At 42.7% G+C, this 18,569-nt stretch overlaps 1 long non-coding RNA gene and 1 other non-coding gene across 2 annotated transcripts; both read left to right on the forward strand.

Moving 5' to 3' along the window:
- The first annotated feature begins 938 nt into the window (after positions 1-938).
- On the forward strand, positions 939-1,045 carry LOC118152459 (U6 spliceosomal RNA). The gene has a single exon (XR_004741221.1). It is a non-coding gene; the product is annotated as a U6 spliceosomal RNA (small nuclear RNA).
- Positions 1,046-12,006: 10,961 nt separating this feature from the next.
- Positions 12,007-17,687, forward strand: LOC103791965 (uncharacterized). Its single transcript, XR_004740808.2, has 2 exons — positions 12,007-12,144; positions 17,607-17,687. It is a non-coding gene; the product is annotated as an uncharacterized LOC103791965 (long non-coding RNA).
- Positions 17,688-18,569: the final 882 nt, after the last annotated feature.

Below are 18,569 nucleotides of genomic sequence, written 5' to 3' on the forward strand. Positions count from 1 at the left end.
AATCCACCCCCATGTTCCAATGACCTCCCACGAGGCCCCACCTCCAACACTGGGGATTACAACTCAACATGAGATTTGGGCAGGGACACGGAACCAAACCATATGGTTAGAGGGCCCAGGATCACTGGTATCCAACTCATCCTAGCACACCCTCTCCTCTACTTGGTACAGAGGCAGACAACGAAGTTCTGGATCTATTTCTGCCCCCAGCAGAGTTCTTCCTAAACTCTGGCCATACACGGATCAAACTCACCCTGGTCTACAACCCTAAACAGGGCTCTCGTCCAGTTAACATATTTCCAGCCACCTCTCATTTGTCTTTTTCTCTCCTTGTTCTATTCACTTTTTCTGGTCATCTCAGTCAGGTTTTCCTCATTTTTATTAACTGTTCAGGCAAGTTCTAGCTTGTCTTCTGTCTAAAAAGTTGTTTTTTCCCACAAATTAGTATATGTGCAGAAATACCTGCATAGAATATGGAAACTGCCCACAACAAAAGGGACAGTGAACAACGCTTTACTGCCTCTGATTCTGTTCGGGTTATTTAACTTTAAGGAACAAAAATTAACTCCGGCTGATTTAAACTAGAAAGTAATAGAAGGATGTGTAGTAATTCATAGCATAAAAAAGAAAGGGCTAGGAGCGGTGGCTCACACCTGTTATCCCAGCACTTTTGGAGGCATAGGTGGGTGGATTGCTTGAGTTCAAGAGTTCAAAACCAGCTTGGGTAATAGCAAGAGCCTACCTCTACAAAAGGAAAAACAAAAAATTAGCTGGGCATGGTGGCACCTGTGGTCCCAGCAACTGCGGAGGCTGAGGCAAGATGATGGCTTGAGCCCAGGAGATCTGGGGTGTAGATCGCACCACTGAGCTCCAGCCTGGATGACAGAGCAAGACTGTTTAGACAGAGAGAGAGAGAGAGAGGAAAGAAAGAAGAACGAGTGCTTGCTTTGGCAGCACATATACTAAAATTGGAACGATACAGAGAAGATTAGCATGGCCCCTGCACAAGGATGACACGCGAATTCATGAAGCATTCCATATTTTTATAAATCTTTTGCCTTTTACTAAAGATTTCCATGGAGAGGAACAACTCTGAGTTTTAAACTAATTTTTTGAGGCCTTGCTTTCTAGCAGGGCTTTTTAAAAAAGCAAAAAGAAAGGAAGGAAAGAAGGAAGGAAGGAAAAAAAGAAGGAAGGAGAGAAAAAGAAAGAAAGAGAGAGAGAGGGAGGGAAGGAAGGAAGGAGAGAAACAGAAAGAAAGAAGAGAGGAGGGAGGAAAGGAAAGGATCAAGCTTCAGGGAGGATAGAAACGGCAGCTTTGAGGATTTGGGTAGCAGGAGCTTATGAACAGGTTCTCTCTTCAATGCACCTCTGCACTCCAGCCTGGGCAACAGAGTGAGACCCCGTTTTAAAAAAGAGAGAGAGAGGGAGGGAGGGAAGGAAGGGAGGAAGGGAGGAAGGGAGGGAAAGAGAAAGTTTAAAAAAAGCGTAGAATCAGGCTTCAGGTAGGATAGAAATGGCAGCTCTCAGGATCTGGGTAGCAGGAAATATGAACAGGCTCTCTCTTCAAGATGCCTTCCACGTAGGCAACGAGTTCAGTCCAGGTTCAGTCCTTATGGACACTTCACTCCAGGTGCCAATTTCAGAGAGAGCATCTGATTGGCCTAGAGTAGGTCATTGGACCAACCCTTGACTGGGGAACCTAGATTGACAGACATCCTGTACAGTGCAGACAGATCGACACCATGAGGCAGAATTGCTATCCCACCCTGCACTGTGTACCTTCACATTCGGTGAGTGGGGCATAAACTTTACCTTGTTTAATCCACTGTCATGATAGGTCTCTTCCCCTTGCAGACGAATCCTAACAGAGGCACCCATCTTAACCTTATTTATAGTTAAGAACACAATCAAGGATAGAAGCCAGCTGCGTCAAGGGGAAGGCAGTCTCTCCTCATGGAAATCAGGAGAGGAAAGAGGCATTCTTCCCTCATTAGTAAGAATTTCTGCTTGATCTGGCATAGGTATTTAATAATACCTACTTAATTCTCTAAGGCCTAAGGACCACAGAATTCAAAGGATCCATCAACTTGGGGGAAAAAGTTACATCTTTATTTTCACTAACCTCTAACTGAAATTTAAAATTTGTTTCAATTAAGAATTTACAGCCAGATGCAGTGTCCCACACCTGTAATCCTAGCACTTTGAGAGGCCGAGGCAGGGATGGATCACCTGAGATCAGGAGTTCGAGACCAGCCTGGCCAACATGATGAAACTTTGTCTCTACAAAAAAATACAAAAGAAAAAAAAAATAGTTCTGTGTGGTGGCGCACACCTGTAATCCCAGCTACTCTGGAGGCCAAGGCAGGAGACTCGCTCGAACCCAGGAGGCAGAGGTTGCAGTGAGCCGAGATGGCACCACTACAAAGGCAACCAGGGCAACAAGAGCAAAACTCTGTCTCAAAAAAAAAAAATAATTTAGGCAACATCCTGGACCAAGTGTTTACAACTAATTGATCACAGCTAGTTACACATTTATTTGTTTCTTCTCCAATCCCACTGCCTCCCTTGACTAGCCTTTATTTCTTCTTTTGGTTTTTTTTCAGACGGAGTCTCACTCTGCCACCCAGGCAACCTTGACTCACTGCAACCTTCACCTCCCAGGTTCAAGCAATTCTCCTGCCTCAGCCTCCCAAGTAGCTGGGACTACAGGTGTGCACCACCACACCCGGCTAATTTTTTGTATTTTTAGTAGAGATGGGGTTTCACCACATTGGCCAGGCTGGTCCCAAACTCTTGGTCTCACATGATCTGCCCACTTCAGCCTCCCAAAGTGCTGAGATTACACCCTCAGCCGACTAGCCCTTAAAAAACAAAAACAAAACAAAGAATTTAGGCAATGAACCAAGTATTACGGTATTAGGCAGCACCTGTGACTTAACCAACCAATATTATAGTTATTTTTGTAATACTTTGTAGTTGCTGCAGATATCATAAAATATATACACTCGTCATTATTTTCCAATCACAAATTATTAGACCTACCTATAGAGTTTAACATGTTGCTTAGAACATCTGCTACAAATTTTCTCTTTTAATACTGTATTTCAATATAATTGGTTTCTTTTGTGATCCTATTTATTTTATATTATGCATTGAAAAATATTTTTCTGAGCTTTACTGGGCTAGTCTATGAATACACAGCACAGCAAAGGTTTCACCATGTTGCCTAGGCTGATAATTTTTTATTTTGTAGAGACAAGGTCTCCCTACGTTGCCCAGGCTGGTCTGGAACTCCTGGGCTCAAGTGATCCACCCACCTTGGCCTCCCGATATATTTCAATCACTGTTCTATAAATAACCACATAAAAAAGGGGGCAAAGGACATGAACAGGCAATTCTCAAAAGAAGACATACATGCAGCCAACAATCATATGAAAAAAATGCTCATCAACACTAACCACCATCTCACTAAACCACAATGAGATACCATCTCCCACCAGTCAGTATGGCTATTAAAAAGGTAATATATTATTAAAAAGATAATATTATTTTAAAAAAACAATAACAGATGCTGGCAAGGCTGCAAGGAAAAAAGAACGCTCATGCTGCTCTGTTGGTGAGAATATACATTAGTCCAGGCCGGGCGTGGTGACTCACGCCTATAATCCCAGCACTTTGGGAGTCTGAGGTGGGTGGATCGCAACAGAATAGGAGTTCAAGACCAGCCTGGCCAACCTGGTGAAACCCTGTCTGTACTAAAAACACAAAAATTAGCTGGGCATGATGGCGGGCACCAGTAATCCCAGCTACTCAGGAGGCTGAAGCAGGAGAATCACTTGAACCCAGGAGGCGGAGATTGCAGTGAGCTGAGATTGCACTCTGTCCAGCTTGGGTGACAGAGTGAGACTCTGTCTCAAAAATAAAATAAAATAGTTCAGCCAATGTGGAAAGCAATTTAGAGATTTTCAGATAATTTAGAACTACCATTCAGCCCAGCAATCCCATTACTGGATATGTGCCCAAAATCATTCTACCAAAAAGAGACACATGCACTCTGCAGACCGGCCTCCACATCGCTGTCCCGCCTCTTGTCCTGCCTTTCTCTCACTTGTATCTGACCTTCTGGACATCTGGGATTCTCACTGCCTGCCATATGTTTTGTGCTGTTGACTTCTCTTGGAGTCTGAACATGTTCCTTCTCCTCTGAATGACTGCCTCCCACTTTTCCATAGCATGAGCTTCTTTAACACCCAGCACATATCGTCATCTCTTTGGAGCTGCTTATTCCCTCTGTCATATTCCCATAGCCACATCACCTTGAACATAATTCAGAATAACACACAACACGCAGCATCCCTTGTCATTCTGAGTATCCGTCTCCCAACTAAGCTGTTACTTCTACTGCCCTGGGCTCGGTAGGAATCGTCAGCTAGCCCTCCTTGATCCATCTCCTCTCATGCTGGTTTTGTGGCTGACACAATTCATCCCCTCTTTCTTTGATTCCCAAGACTCAGTCACCACTGCATGCAGACATATCTTATCCTTGTCTCCTTTTGCTTTGGTCACCGTGCCCTAGCAAGACAGCCTGGGTCCTCCTCATTCTGACTGCAAGGCATCCCCACCCCAACTTCTCTAGTCAATTTCATGCCCCTGTAGGGAACTCTTCTGTGCAGCTTCATGTGCGGGGGGATGGATGGGCAAGGGGACATGCTGGCTGGACCTGCCACACTACCACTCAAGCCCTTCTTCAGCTGCACCATATTAGCAAGTGGGCTAGGACAGAAGGGCTTCTTGTCCTTCCGCCGTCTTTAGGCTCATTTCACAAATGAGTAAGTGGGGCTTACAGAGGCCAATTTACTGGCCCAGTGTCACGTAGCTACTAAATGGAACACTGATTTTCAGCCCAATCGTGTTTAAGGCCAGAACTCAAACTCCTAACATAGACCTACTATGTGTCAGACACCACGCCATGGGCTGGAAATACAAGGAAAAACAAGATACAATACCTGGCCCTGCCTTGGTCTGCTAATGATACAAACTACTATATTCCGCTGCTGCCGCTGCTGCTGCTGCTGCTGCTGCTTCCTGCAGTGATGTTTCTGTCAGGTAAGAAACAATGACTCATCCTTTGAAATCTGCTTGATAACTACTCACTCATCAGCAATGTCGTATACTGCAAAGATTACAGGACTTACGGTCTGAAGCTTCTAGTTCTAGCCTCTTCTGTTATCAGTTCAGTGTGGGCCTCCATTTTCAATATGAAAAAGAATAAAATATGTGCACAAATAGGCTCAGGGATATTGTGAATTTCACAGACTTGAAACATAACACCAGGCTCAGTGGCTCACACCTGTAATCCCAGCACTTAGAAGGCCAAGGCAAGTGGATTACTTGAGGTCAGGAGTTCAAGACCAGCCTGGCCAACATGATGAAACCCTATCTCTACAAAAAATACAAAAATTATGATGACACATGCCTGTAGTCTCAGCTACTTGGGAGGCTGAAGTGGGAGAATCACTTGAGCCAAGGAAGTTGAGACTGCAGTGAGCTGCAATTGCACCACTGCACTCCAGCCTGGGTGACACAGACCCTGTCTCAGAAAAAAAGAAGAAAGAAAATCATAGACTTAAAAGCCTTCAGTATAAGGTTGAGGATTATTATTATTACCAATCTGAAGTCACATTGCACATTCTTCTACCAAGGTTTTCAAACCTTTTTATAAATAGTTATAATCAGTTCATAATAATTTTTAAAAGTCAGGGGAGGGAAATGATGGGAGAAGTAAGGAACTGAGCAGATGGATACAAAGGCATGGTTATTGTTCTGGCTCTTGAGTTGATCAGTGGTTCCACAGATGTCAATTTATTAATATTCTTAACTTGTATATATGTTGCAAGTGTTCTTTTCATATATTAAATATTGAATACTAAATGTTTGAATTTTTAATTTTAAAAGTGAGGCATTATTGGGGGGAAAAGCCTGCAAAGCAAGAGGCTAAAAATATGAGACTATCTTCCAGGGAATTCTTTTGTTTGGGATTCTTTTATCAAGGGAACTTAAAACCACACAGATTTTAAGGCTGGAGGGGAATGAAAGCACACATCTACCGATTAATTTTTAAAACTCAGATCCTACCAAATTTCAGCCTTAGAATAGAGTTTCATGCCCACTCTACTCTATCCCTCTTTGAATTGTAGGAGATCATTTCTTTTTCCAAAAAAGTACTCTCAGCTAGTCTAGAGAGATAACACATTTGTTGTAACTATAAATTTATTTGGAAGAACAACTGGGCTTTACACAGGCCATCTGGAGAAGACAAATGTTTCATGGAAGCATGTGGGAAATTTCACTGGCAACATATGCAGCTAAATGAACTGTCCTTGGCGTCACCAAAAGGAGAAAATTCCATTACACACAAGGAAGGTATTTCAGCAATCACCTCAAAGTAAACATACCTCAATCTTGTAATTTAACTAAAACATATGTAAGGTGAAGCTGTGTTTCTTTTCCATGTACTGACAACTAAGCATACAGCGTCTGCAAAGAGAGGCTTTTGGTTCAACTCCACAAGGCCACCTTTGAAATTACTGCATTCATCTGCATATATTTAAAGAAATGTGTCTTTGTGCAACTCCCCCTGTCTCTGCACACCTTCCACTCCCCAGAACCCTTGTGTAATGTTACGGAAGTGTGGAAGAATATTGGGCAGGGAATCAAGAGGGATAGTCCTACCCCTGTCACTAATTCAGAGTTACCTTAAACCAGCCACATTGCTATTTCATGTAGTTGTATCACCTATAAAATGAAGGAATGATTCCTTCTCTAGTTACATGACAGGGGTTTTGTGAAGACACTATTAACATCTTATATTAGGATAAGCATTTACAATTTGAGGAAAGAAAAGTTTACAATTTGATAAGTGTTTCAAATAAATTATTTCATTCATGTCACAACTTTATCCCCATTTTATAGATAAGAAAATTAACACTACATTAGGGAAACAGTAGTTTCTACAATAAACAAAACAGTTAGCGTTTAACACAAGGGTTATTTCCTGCTCATATGACTGTGTACTGAGGGTGTTCCTGGTCAGTGTGCAGTTTCCTCCATGAGGTCATCGAGCCCTGACTGCTTCTGTCTGCTGTCTCAAGCTGGCAGACAGGCAGAAGGGCTGGAGAAAGCACACCTGCTTTTTAACAACCTCATGCTGGAAGTGACCCAAATGACTTTCATTCATGTCCCATTGGTGGGAACAGCCAATGCCTTCACCCAGATGCAAGGGTATTATGAAATGTAGGCTCTCACAGGGTGGCTGCTTCCCAGTGATAAGTTCTGTGGAAGAGGAAGCATAACTTTATGGTGAACAGTTAATCACCTCTGCCATGACAAGGTGGGTATGCTATTAACTCGAGGCCACACAACTAGGAGATCGTCTATTAGCTATCTATTTCTACGTAGCAAATTACCATGAACTGAGTAACAAAATAACACACAGTCTAAGCCAGGAGTCTGGACATGGTTTAGCTGGGTTGTCTGCTTCAGAGTCTCATAAGGCTGTAGGCAAGGTGTTGGCTTGGGCTAAGGTCTCATCTGGAGGCTTGCCTGGAGAAGAATCCATTTTCCCACTCAAAAGGTTCTTGGCAGCATTAAGTTCCTTGCAGCGTAAGATTCATGACAGCTTTGTTCCTCAAAATCAGCAATGGAGATGGTAGAGGTGGTGAGGGAGCAGGAGGCTCTGGAGTGGTATATAACGTAATGAAGTTATGAGAGCAGCATCTCCTCACCTTTGCTATAGTCTACTGATTAGAAGTAATTCACGGGTCTACCTACATGCAAGAGAAGAGGATTATATAAAAACATAAACACTGGGAGAAGAATCATGGGAACCACCTTAAAGTGTGTCCATCACAGTAAGAACCTCAAACCCAGACCGTCTGACTACAAATCCAATGTCCTTCCCATTTAATCATTTGTCTGTCTTTGGACTCCACAGTTCTACTCTGTAAAACGAAGATAATATTTGCTTATAATATATCCAGTTACTATGAGGAACAAATAAAATAGCAGACGTGAATGCACTCTATAAGCCGTAAAGTACTCTGTAAATGTGATGGGTTTTATTTTTATTTTATCCCCCTGCCTGCGATATCTCCCTACTCTTCCTGCCCGTCTAAATCCCATTCTTCCCTCGAGGATGATCTCAATGCTATCTCCTCCATGAAGCATGTGTATCAGTTGGGATGAGGTTCAAATGATGGCTCAAATAATTTTGAAGCCAGAGCTGATAATACAAATCCACAAAAGCACGGAGGATTAAGACACCTTCCAGTTTTCTAGTCTAAGAACAGAGTGTGGCCTCTTCTCAAGGGCCAAGATGGCTACTAACCGTTACATTCCAAAACCAGACTGCTAGAAAGAGAAATACCTTTTATAGATACTACCCAGAAGTCCTACCTTAGACTTGGATTCATGTCCTTTTGACAAGAACTAAGTCCCATTCCTATACCTGGTTGCAACAGAGCCTGGGAAATAGTTTCCAGTTGGGTGTGCTAACATCTTGAATAAATGGAGCATCCTGTTACTAAGACAGAGGAAGAGAGTGAATTTGGAGAGAGTAAATGGTCTCAGCCATAAGATGTTTTATTTATTTATTTATTTACTTACTTACTTATTTTTGAGACAGAGTCTCACTGTGTCACCCAGTCTGGAGTGTAGTGGCACAATCTCAGCTCACTTCAACCTCCGCCTCCTGGGTTCAAGCCATTCTCCTGTGTCCGTATCCTGAGTAACTGGAACTAAAGGCACCAGCCACCACGCCTGGCTAACTTTTGTATTTTTAGTAGCATCAGAGTTTTACCATGTTGGCCAGTGTAGGGGGGAGATCCAATAAGCACCGAGGCAGGAGCAAAAGGCCTCAGCCTATTTCCATATAAATAATGAAGAAGAAAGTAACTAGAAATATAACCATAGTAGTTATTAGTTACTCATATGTGACCTTAGTTATTCATAGGAAATCTTAATTCTTTTAGTAATGCCTCTCAGGTCGGAAGTGTGAACCTGGGGTGACATTGTGAAATGAATGACACTAAGGCAAGATGCCCTAGGCCCTCTGTCACGCCCACATAAGGGTTACTGGAGGGCACCTCAGCTGTGCGGCAGCACCCACACTGTGAAAGCGCCTGCTGATTAGCCAGCTGGGGAAGGAGACGTCCAAGATGACTGAGATGTCTCCTTCTCCGGAGGAGTTAGGAGAAAGCTCCACTTCTCCAAGCTCTTGTGGTAAGGCCTGATGGCTGTCAGGCAGAGACCCGCAAACATCCATGGTCTTAACTGTCTCTATGTGATGCTGTGCATCAGCCGTCACGTTCCATGTCTACTCTCATGTCCTGCTTCTGCACCTGGTTCCTTTTTTCTTAGAAAAGATCATCAGTAGTAGTAATATAAATCTTAATGTTTTAGTTCTTTCTTGATAAGTATGGAAAAAGTGCTGATGCATCATGCTCCTTACCTCACTTTGGGAGCCAGAAATTCCTGAGCCCACACCTGTATGCCACGCCCTATTTTACCCTGCCCCTAGTCACCAACCACCAAGGCCACACCCTACTTACGCCCTACTCTCTCTGCCCCTAGATTTGCAACTCAATAAAAGTGAGTGTCCAGGCATTTGGGGCCACTGCTGGTCTCCACGATTTGGGTAGCAGTGGACCCCTGGGCCCAAACTCTCTTTTCTCTATCTCTATGTCTTGGCCTTTTATTTGTACAATTTCTCGTCTTCACACCAGCCAGGAGGGGCTCACAGAACCCTGTAGGGCTGGACCCTACAGGCCAGGCTGGTCTCGAACTCCTGACCTCAAGTGATTCACCCGCCTCGGCCTCCCAAAGTGCTAAGATTACAGGTGTGAGCCACCATGCTAGGCCTCATAAGATGTTTTAGAAACATCAAGTATACACATCTACCTAGAGGAAAGGGGATAAATAGAAATTTCAACAATTTCGAACTAGATTTGTAGAGTGCCTAGAATTGCAGGCTAAGAGATTACATTTCACTTAGTATCTAATAAGGAATAGTGACATGATGAAAGGGGTGTGTTAGGAAGCTGAATATAACTGTGGCTTCAGACGTAAAGAATATTAGTTCTAACACTGTTATGATCTAGCAAGAGATGAAAAGATCTGATTGCTACCTGAATAGGGATGGCAGGGAGAATAAAATTCGAGAGATATTTTAAAGAAAAAAAATCCAATTATGTACACAGAGCAGGAGAGAGGACAAAAAAGCCAAGCTGGTGGAGAGAAAATGAGACAGGAAAACCTAAGGAGGTCCCATGTCAACAGAACAGGAGGAGCAAGGAGAACTCTGTGGCTGACTGCGAGAGTTAAGGAGGGCAAATGATGAGGCATGGCAGCCAGTGTGAAAGCCAGAGCAGTGAAATACTTACAAGAGATATAACTTAAGTGTATACCACGTGTGGCTCCATCTCTCACAACTTAGGCAAGCCTTGGCTGGGAAGACCCTCAGGCTCTGTGGATCTCACTTTTCCTCATTTGAAAATGAGGACAATGATTCCTACCTTGCAAGATGAGAGTTCCTGGTACACAGAGTAAACCATGACAATTACACCTAATTTGGGGACTAAAAAGGGGAATAGAAGTGTACCTGGCACTTCATAGTATGCCCAGCTGAGTGGCCTAAACAGATCCACCTGTTAAAGCAGCAGATAGGTGAAGGTCCTTTCTCTTACAGGAAATTACATGAATCTACTAGCTTTAATATCATAGAAAGCCCAATCATGGATGATAAGCAAAAAGTAACAAAACGTGTCCTTATTTGAACTCAGTGTTCTCGAAATGCCAACCACTTTTACCAGCCATCTGCCAATCTGAGACACATGCATGCACCAGGCCGAAGCTGTGCCCCACCCACCTGCCACCCCTCTTGAGGAACACCTGTAGCCAGCCTCAGGAGCCAGCCTGACTCACCAGTTATGGCCCTGGCTTACCCCCCTACCTCAAAAGGCTAGCGACATCTAGCCCAAGACTAGAGAAAGGTCTGCAAATAACAGATCCTGCCCCAAGGCCACATCAGTAGACAATCTGAGGTTGCCCAAGACAGGCCATCAGACAGACAGGCGAGGCACCCAACATGGAAAAACAACATTCATTCCTGCCCAGACAGCAGGCTGTTGGGAAAGGCTCTGTACTTCAGTGAGCACTGATTAAATGAATGAATGAATATCCCTGAAGCTTTCATTAAGGAAGATGGGCTACAGAACAGATTTATCTGTGAAATGTTTTGAACGGTGGCCAGCAGATCCACTCTCCTAATTTCATCCATAAATATAATGTGACAAAAGCAGAAAAAGATCCTCGGAATTGGAATTTATCACAAAGTGTAGAGAAAGAAAGAAATGTAAATGTGCAACCATGTAGCAATGCTTTGCAATTTCCCACTACAAAGAAAAGCTTCTAAGAGGACATTGTTTACTTTGTTAGAAATTGAACTTCTGGCCTAAGACTTAGGCTTATGTTTAGAAAACTGAATTTTCCTTTAATGATGATGAGACCACTTTAGAAGGAAATAATATCAGTACTAGAAAAGAAATGCTTCTTGCTCCAGAGCAAATCTGATAAGAATTCACAGATCTACTTGGAAAGGAAGGCTACACTAAAAAAAAGAGTCTAATCTGGACGTCACCTCAGTGATGATTATGCCTTTGTTAGTTGAGTGACTTGTGCTGCCCAAACCCATGACTTTTATCCAAAACTACCTCCACACAGTGTCTAAAATAGCAAACCCAGATGAACTGAGCATAGGTAACGGGGGCCAGATATACATACGCTCGAGCCACACTATAAACAAAAGGAAAGAGGATCCAGAGAAAACAAGGTTAAAGAAACAACCAAAATGCTTTTCTACACAGACTGATTCTCTTTCCTGGAGAGAATGAGGAAATGTGTTACTTCCTGTTTTATTGAAGGCTGACGTGGTTTACACAAGCTCCTGAATTCTAGGAATAGCTTTCTGTGAAGCAGTATTGCCTCCTGACAGCAGTGTATTTTCACAGAAGAAATGCACTGCTAGAATTTTCGCCTGCTCACCTCCCGCTGAAAGAGGGACTGCAGCAGAACCTCTGACTACCGGTATTTACAAATCCCTTCATAATTCTGTTAGAGTTAACTTTCCCTTTTATGTTCAGATTTCAGAGTGGTGTGTTCCATGCCAAAATTAACTACTACAACACTGAAAAAATGTGTGTGTTTAGCGTTGAATATGGAGGCAGTGAGAGATATTCACAGCCTCAAATGCTCTGTTTTTTTCTATCTCACTCATAAATTGGAAAGGAGGACATCTGGAAAGTCTTCCTCCAGTTTTTATAAGTTTGCAATACTCTCCCTGGCTGGCTTTCCTGGCACTGACCAAAGAATGTGTGCTGTACAGCTCCTTGAAGAACTCATGCACTTCTGAGGCCTCTGTTGTCTGGGAAACACCCAACAGACATGAGTGTAGTAGCAGGTGGGAAACTTCCAAAGGCTTCTGTGCACCATTGCCTATCATAGCTAGTGTCTGGGTTAATTAACATTTAATTTAGCTTGATAGACATTTAGATTCAATAAATATTCAACAGAGTCTATTGTGAATATTTTATATTTAAATCATTAAAATTAGGTCCTACAATAGAGAAGGGAAGAATCTCTTAAAGTAACATATTTCTTGCTCTAAGGATGTTTTAGTGTTTGCTTCGCAGAGCCTCAGGGTTTAACAAGGTGCATTCGAGAGTATCAATAGAGGCAGAAGGATGAGGCAGGCCTTTGAGACCAGCCTGGCCAACATGGTGGAATCCCATCTCTACTAAAAATACAAAATTAGGCCAGGTGCAGTGGCTCACGCCTGTAATCCCAGCACTTTGGGAAACCGAGGTGGGCGGATCATGAGGTCAGGAGATAGAGACCATCCTGGCCAACATAGTGAAACCCCGTCTCTACTAAAAATACAAAAATTAGCTGGGTTTGGTGGCATGTACCTGTAATCCCAGCTACTTGGGAGGCTGAGGCAGGAGAATCACTTGAACCAGGGAGTCAAAGGTTGCAGTGAGCCGAGAATGTGCTACTGCACTCCAGCCTGGTCGACAGAGCAAGACTGTCTAAAAAAAAAACCAAAAAACAAAAAACAAAATTAGCCGGGTATGGTGGAGGGTGCCTGTAATTCCAGCTACTTGGGAAAGTGAGGCAGGAAAATCACTTGAACATGAGGGGTTGCAATGAGTCAATATCACTCCAGCCTGGGCGACAGAGCAAGGAGCAAGACCCTGTCACAAAAAAAAAAAAAAAAAGAAGCAGAAGGAGACCAAGGGAATGGGGCTCTGAGCCTTCGGAACCTGATCACTGATTTAATCAAAGTATTATGTAAGATTTCATTGGAGAAAAACTCCTATAGTTAAAAAAAGAATATGTGTGTGTGTAGACATACACACAAAGGTATGTATAGATATACTCACATATATACTATACATATACATTTATAAAACCATTTGTTTTAGAACTATTTCACTTGCAACTCACTATAGCTGTAAATTCAATTAACTCTAGTTGCAAACCCAATTCGCTTTAGCTGAAGTATGGGGAAAACATTGAAGACTGTATTAACTATTGTATCTGGAAAGTCAAAGGGTTTTCTGGCTTAAACACTGATGAATGAAGGATATCAAGCTGTATCATCAGGTTGGATCTCTCTTCTTTTTCTCCACTTCCTCTGTGCTGGCTTCATTCTCAGAAGGTACTTTCCTTGTGGCAGCAAAGATGACTCCCATGATCTCTGGATCTGTATAGTTCTTACCTGTTGCAATCTAAGAACCTATCTCTCTGTGTCCTTATTGCTCTCTCAAAAGGACTCTGACACTCTTAGTCCATGTGTCAATACTTGAGCCAGAAGAAGTTCTCTAAGCAGCTAGCATAGGGGCATGTGCCAACCTCTGTGGAAGGAGAAGATGCTTGCCCAATAATATAGCAACAAAAGGAAAGAACATATGGAAGATAAAAGGTAACACTTAGCCCTTACATTAATGAAATAAGGTGGGACAACTTTGTTTCATGGTAATATCAGACCTCCAATTTCAAAATTAAACTTGAAGGCATCGCCAAACAAAGAATAACATTCTTTGTTTATTAAAGCCAAATTGAAATTCGTGCAGTGTATCAGTTCTGCTCTCACACTGCTATGAAGAAATACCCAAAACTGGGTAATTTATAAAGGAAAGAGGTTTAATTCATTTACAGTTCTGCAGGCTGGGGGAGCTTCAGGAAACTTAGATTCATGGTGGAAGGGAAAGCATGGTGGCAGCTTCACAGGGTGGCAACAAGGAGAAGTGCAGAGCAAAGCCCCTTATAAAACCATCAGATCTCAACTAGGTGTGGTGGCTCATGCCTGTAATCCCAGCACTTTGGGAGGCTGAGGCAGGCAGATCACCTGAGGTTAAGAGTTCAAGACCAGCCTGGCCAAAATGATGAAACGTTCCCTCTACTAAAAATACAAAATTAGCTGGGTGTGGTATCACATGCTTGTAATCTCAGCTACTTGGGAGGTTTCCCTTCCTTGAATATTTCAGTCCTAAAGCCATAGGTGGGCAGAGCAAGGTGGGCCTCCACATTGGTGATGGGAAGCACTGATGACCCAGTGCAGGTTCTGTGCACTGTGGAGCCTGGGCATGGGGAGAACATTCTCAGAGGAAGGCTGCCCAGTGCAGGGCATTGGAACCTAAACAGGTGAGGTGACAGAGCCTGAGAAGGACATATTCATTGGGAGGGGACATCCTGATGTGGGGAGTCAAGCCTAGAGCAGTAATAGGAGGATCCACATGAAGGAGTGGCCCCTCCTGTGCAGGGTAAGAAAGGCCTTCCTGGAAGGGAGTGGTCCTGCATAAAGTAGACACGAAGTGAGGTGAGGAGGGAATCTATATAGGGAGAGTGCGAAGCCATTGAGACTGGTTACAAATAAGTAAATATATCACAGATAGAGAACAGGCTTCTCGCTGTTTGAGAGGGGACTCACAAATAAAAGAGGGAGAAAACTAAAATGAACCTGTAATATTGGATTGGAAATGGAGGTGTTTGAGAGAACTTACGGTTTTTGAGAGAGAGAGAAAGATAGATAGATAGATAGATAGAGAATGACAGCTAATAGAGTGATAGATATCGAATATGTAGAGTGACAGAGTTATACAGAGATATACAGATTATAAATAGATATAGATGATAGATTAGAGATAATTATGATAGGTAGGTTGACATAGATGACATATAGATGATAGGTCATAGACAAAAACAAACATAGATATAAGTGAGTGTGTGTGTGTGTGTGTGTGTATACACATATATATATTTTCTAGCTCTATCCACCAATAGGGTCTGGAAGTGACAATACCCCAAAGCAATGTACACATCTAGCATCCTAAATCTTGGCTTCCAAATTCTCCACTAAAAGAAATCAGGGGTTTCTGAAGAGATGATTAATTTGGGGGCTGGGACAGGGAAAGTTCAAGATAAGCCTGGAACATACTGTGCCTGAAAGGAAGGGCCTGAAATGATGGGGATATGTCAAAAGGACATAAAAGCAGGCTTGTAGTGGGCTCCTTGGCCAAATCTGGGACAAATTTAACATCAAAATGAATAATAACGGATTTTAATTCATCAAATGAATAGGAAACCATGAGTTCATAGTATTCTAAATAAGCAAATGAATAAATTGAAAGCTTGATGAGGAATGGGATATTGTATTAGTCCATTCTCATGCTGCTGATAAAGACATACCTGAGACTGGGTGATTTATAAAGGAAACAGGTTTGATTAACTCACAGTTCCACATGGCTGGCAAGGACTCACAATCATGGCAGAAGGCAAGGAGGAGCAATCACATCTCACATGGTGACAGGCAAGAGACAATGAGAGCAAAGTGAGAGAGGAAACCCTTTATAAAACCATCAGATCTCATAAGACTCACTACCATGAGACCAGTATCGGAGCAATTACCTCCATGATTAAATTATCTCCCACCAGGTCTCTCCCACAACACGTGGAAATTATAGGAGCTACAATTCAAGATTAGATTTGGGTGTGGACACAGCCAAACCATATCAGATACTTGTGTAGTTTCAAAGTATCTCTCTCCAAATGACTCATTAACTAATGAAGGAGAAAAGAGTAAGTTTACCATGGAAAAGCCCAGCAGATACCACCTATTACGTGCTGGATTGTGTACTCCCCAAAATTTGTATGCTGAGGTCCCAACTCCCAGTACCTCTAACTGCCACTGTTTGGAGACAGATCTTTTAAGATGGCAATTAAGGTAGAACGAGGTCATATGTGTGGACCCTAATCCAATACGATTGGTGTCCTTGTAAGAAAAGAAGATTACGACACAGAAAACACACAGACTGGGGGACAACCGTAGGAGGACACAGTGAGAAGATAGCCATCTGCAAGCCAAGGATAGAGAAACCAAAACCTGCCTACACCTTGATCTTGGACTCCAGAACTGGGAGAAAATAAATTTCTGTTGTTTAAACCACTTGGCCTGTGGTTTTGTTATGGCAGCCCTAAGAAACTAATACACCACCTGTATTAGTCCATTCTTGCACTGCTACAAAGAAATGCCTGAGACTGGGTAATTTATAAAGAAAAGAGGTTTAATTGGCTTGTGGGTCTGCAGCTGTACAGTAAGCATAGCAGCTTCTGCTTCTAGGGAAACCTCAGGAAATTTGCCATCATGGTGGAAGGTGAAAGGGAAACACAGACATCATGTGGCTGGGGCAAGAGGAAAAGAGGGAGGGGGGAGGTCCCACACAATTTTAAACCACCAGATCTTGTGAGAACTCACCATCATGAGAACAGCACCGAGAGGATGGCACTAAACCATTCATGAGCAATCCACCCCCAAGATCCAGTCACCTCCCACCAGGCCTCACCTCCAACACTGAGGATTACAATTGAATATGAGATTTGGGGTAGGGGAACACAGCTCCAAACCATATCACCACCTTAATCAAGCACCCAGAGTACTGTGCTTCAGTCACGGGGCAAATCTAAAGTACAATAAAAAGGGCACCACAAATAAATGATTCAATGTATGAGTTGAAATTATCACACTAGCTTCTGTTTACCAAATAAACTATTTGGGAAACAAGAGAAGAGACAGGGAGATCCATTAGAAGAGTTACTATAGCCCAGGTAAGAGACGATGATGGCTTGGGCTACAGTGGTGATGCTGGGAAAGTGATAAATGGCTCCAAAATAAGTACAGGGGGCATTTTGGAGTCAAAAACCTCTAGGATTATGAACAACCCTCTGGTATGTCTTTTCTTTTTTTTTCTCCAAGGTATGGAGCCTGGGGAGGACAGTACATGTACAAAACAAGGAATCACCTGCACGTTTCCTGACTTCACTGGAGAGCACTTACTCATTCTCCAAGGCACACTCATGTCCTCCCTTCTACATACCCTTCCGCCCAACATTAATCACTTCTCCACACTCCCATAGCACTTTGTTCCTGGGCTGAGAAACAGGGCCTTCCACTTCCTCTTGTGGTTAGTGGTGTTTGTCTTCACTTCCAGATTCTTCTAAGATCCTGAATGGCAAGTTCCTGTCTTGGGCAGCAAAGAGCCTCAGGACTAACAGAGCCTGAATTATAGTAAGTGTTTTATAAAATATGTGTAAATGTCTAAAGAGGATAACTGTCAAACAGAAGCAGTTACCAAAGAGAGCTATTAGACCAATGAATTTACTAGGTGAAGCTATGGTATTTCGTTCATCACTCCATTGGTTAACCAAATATTTGCAGAACTGGCTGGATAGAACAGGATTTCCAAAGTCATTTCTCTGCCTATCCTAAAAAAAAAATTCTGGTTCTGCAGGAACAGTTTAGAACCTGCCTTACAATCAGCACTGAAAATTCCTTCAAGTTAGGAAGTTCAACAGGTTCACTTGTGCCTGATTTAGCAACAGACATCAGGGCTGCCTTTATCAAAGAATGGTTGCAATGAAAAACAGGCTTTGAACCAAGGTCAACCCCACAAGTGACTCAGCACATGAGCAGTGTCATGTGTGCATTCCATAGATGCCAGCTTCACTCCCAGCTCCTAGTCACAGAGCTCGATCCCCTCGACACACACTTTAGTTGTAAGGGAAGTATACTTTTCTGTAAACTCTTTCAAAAGAATGCTTAGGCATTTACTATACCAAACTTATACGAAAAAAGTTCAAAGCGACTCTAAATCCCCTATGACGTTTTCATCCAAGCAGGTTTCTTGATTCTGTTTTTATTTTCCACCTGCTTCAGTGGATTTCCATAGCCCAGGGTTTTTGTCTTTCTTTGTCATTGTTGTATCCTCAGACGCAGAACTATGTAGGAATTGTAAGCACCAAATTCAGGTGTTTTCCTTCATAAAGCTAGAGAAACAATGATTTGAAAATGTACCCAACTCTAACCTGTGATCCCTAATTGATTTGTGTGATCACCAAGGGTATAGCATAACTAAGCCAAGGCATACAATTTTCAAAGGTTCTCAAAAAAGTTT

This window comes from Callithrix jacchus, chromosome 3 (genome assembly GCF_049354715.1).
Source record: "Callithrix jacchus isolate 240 chromosome 3, calJac240_pri, whole genome shotgun sequence".
Classification (NCBI taxonomy): Eukaryota; Metazoa; Chordata; class Mammalia; order Primates; family Cebidae; genus Callithrix; species Callithrix jacchus.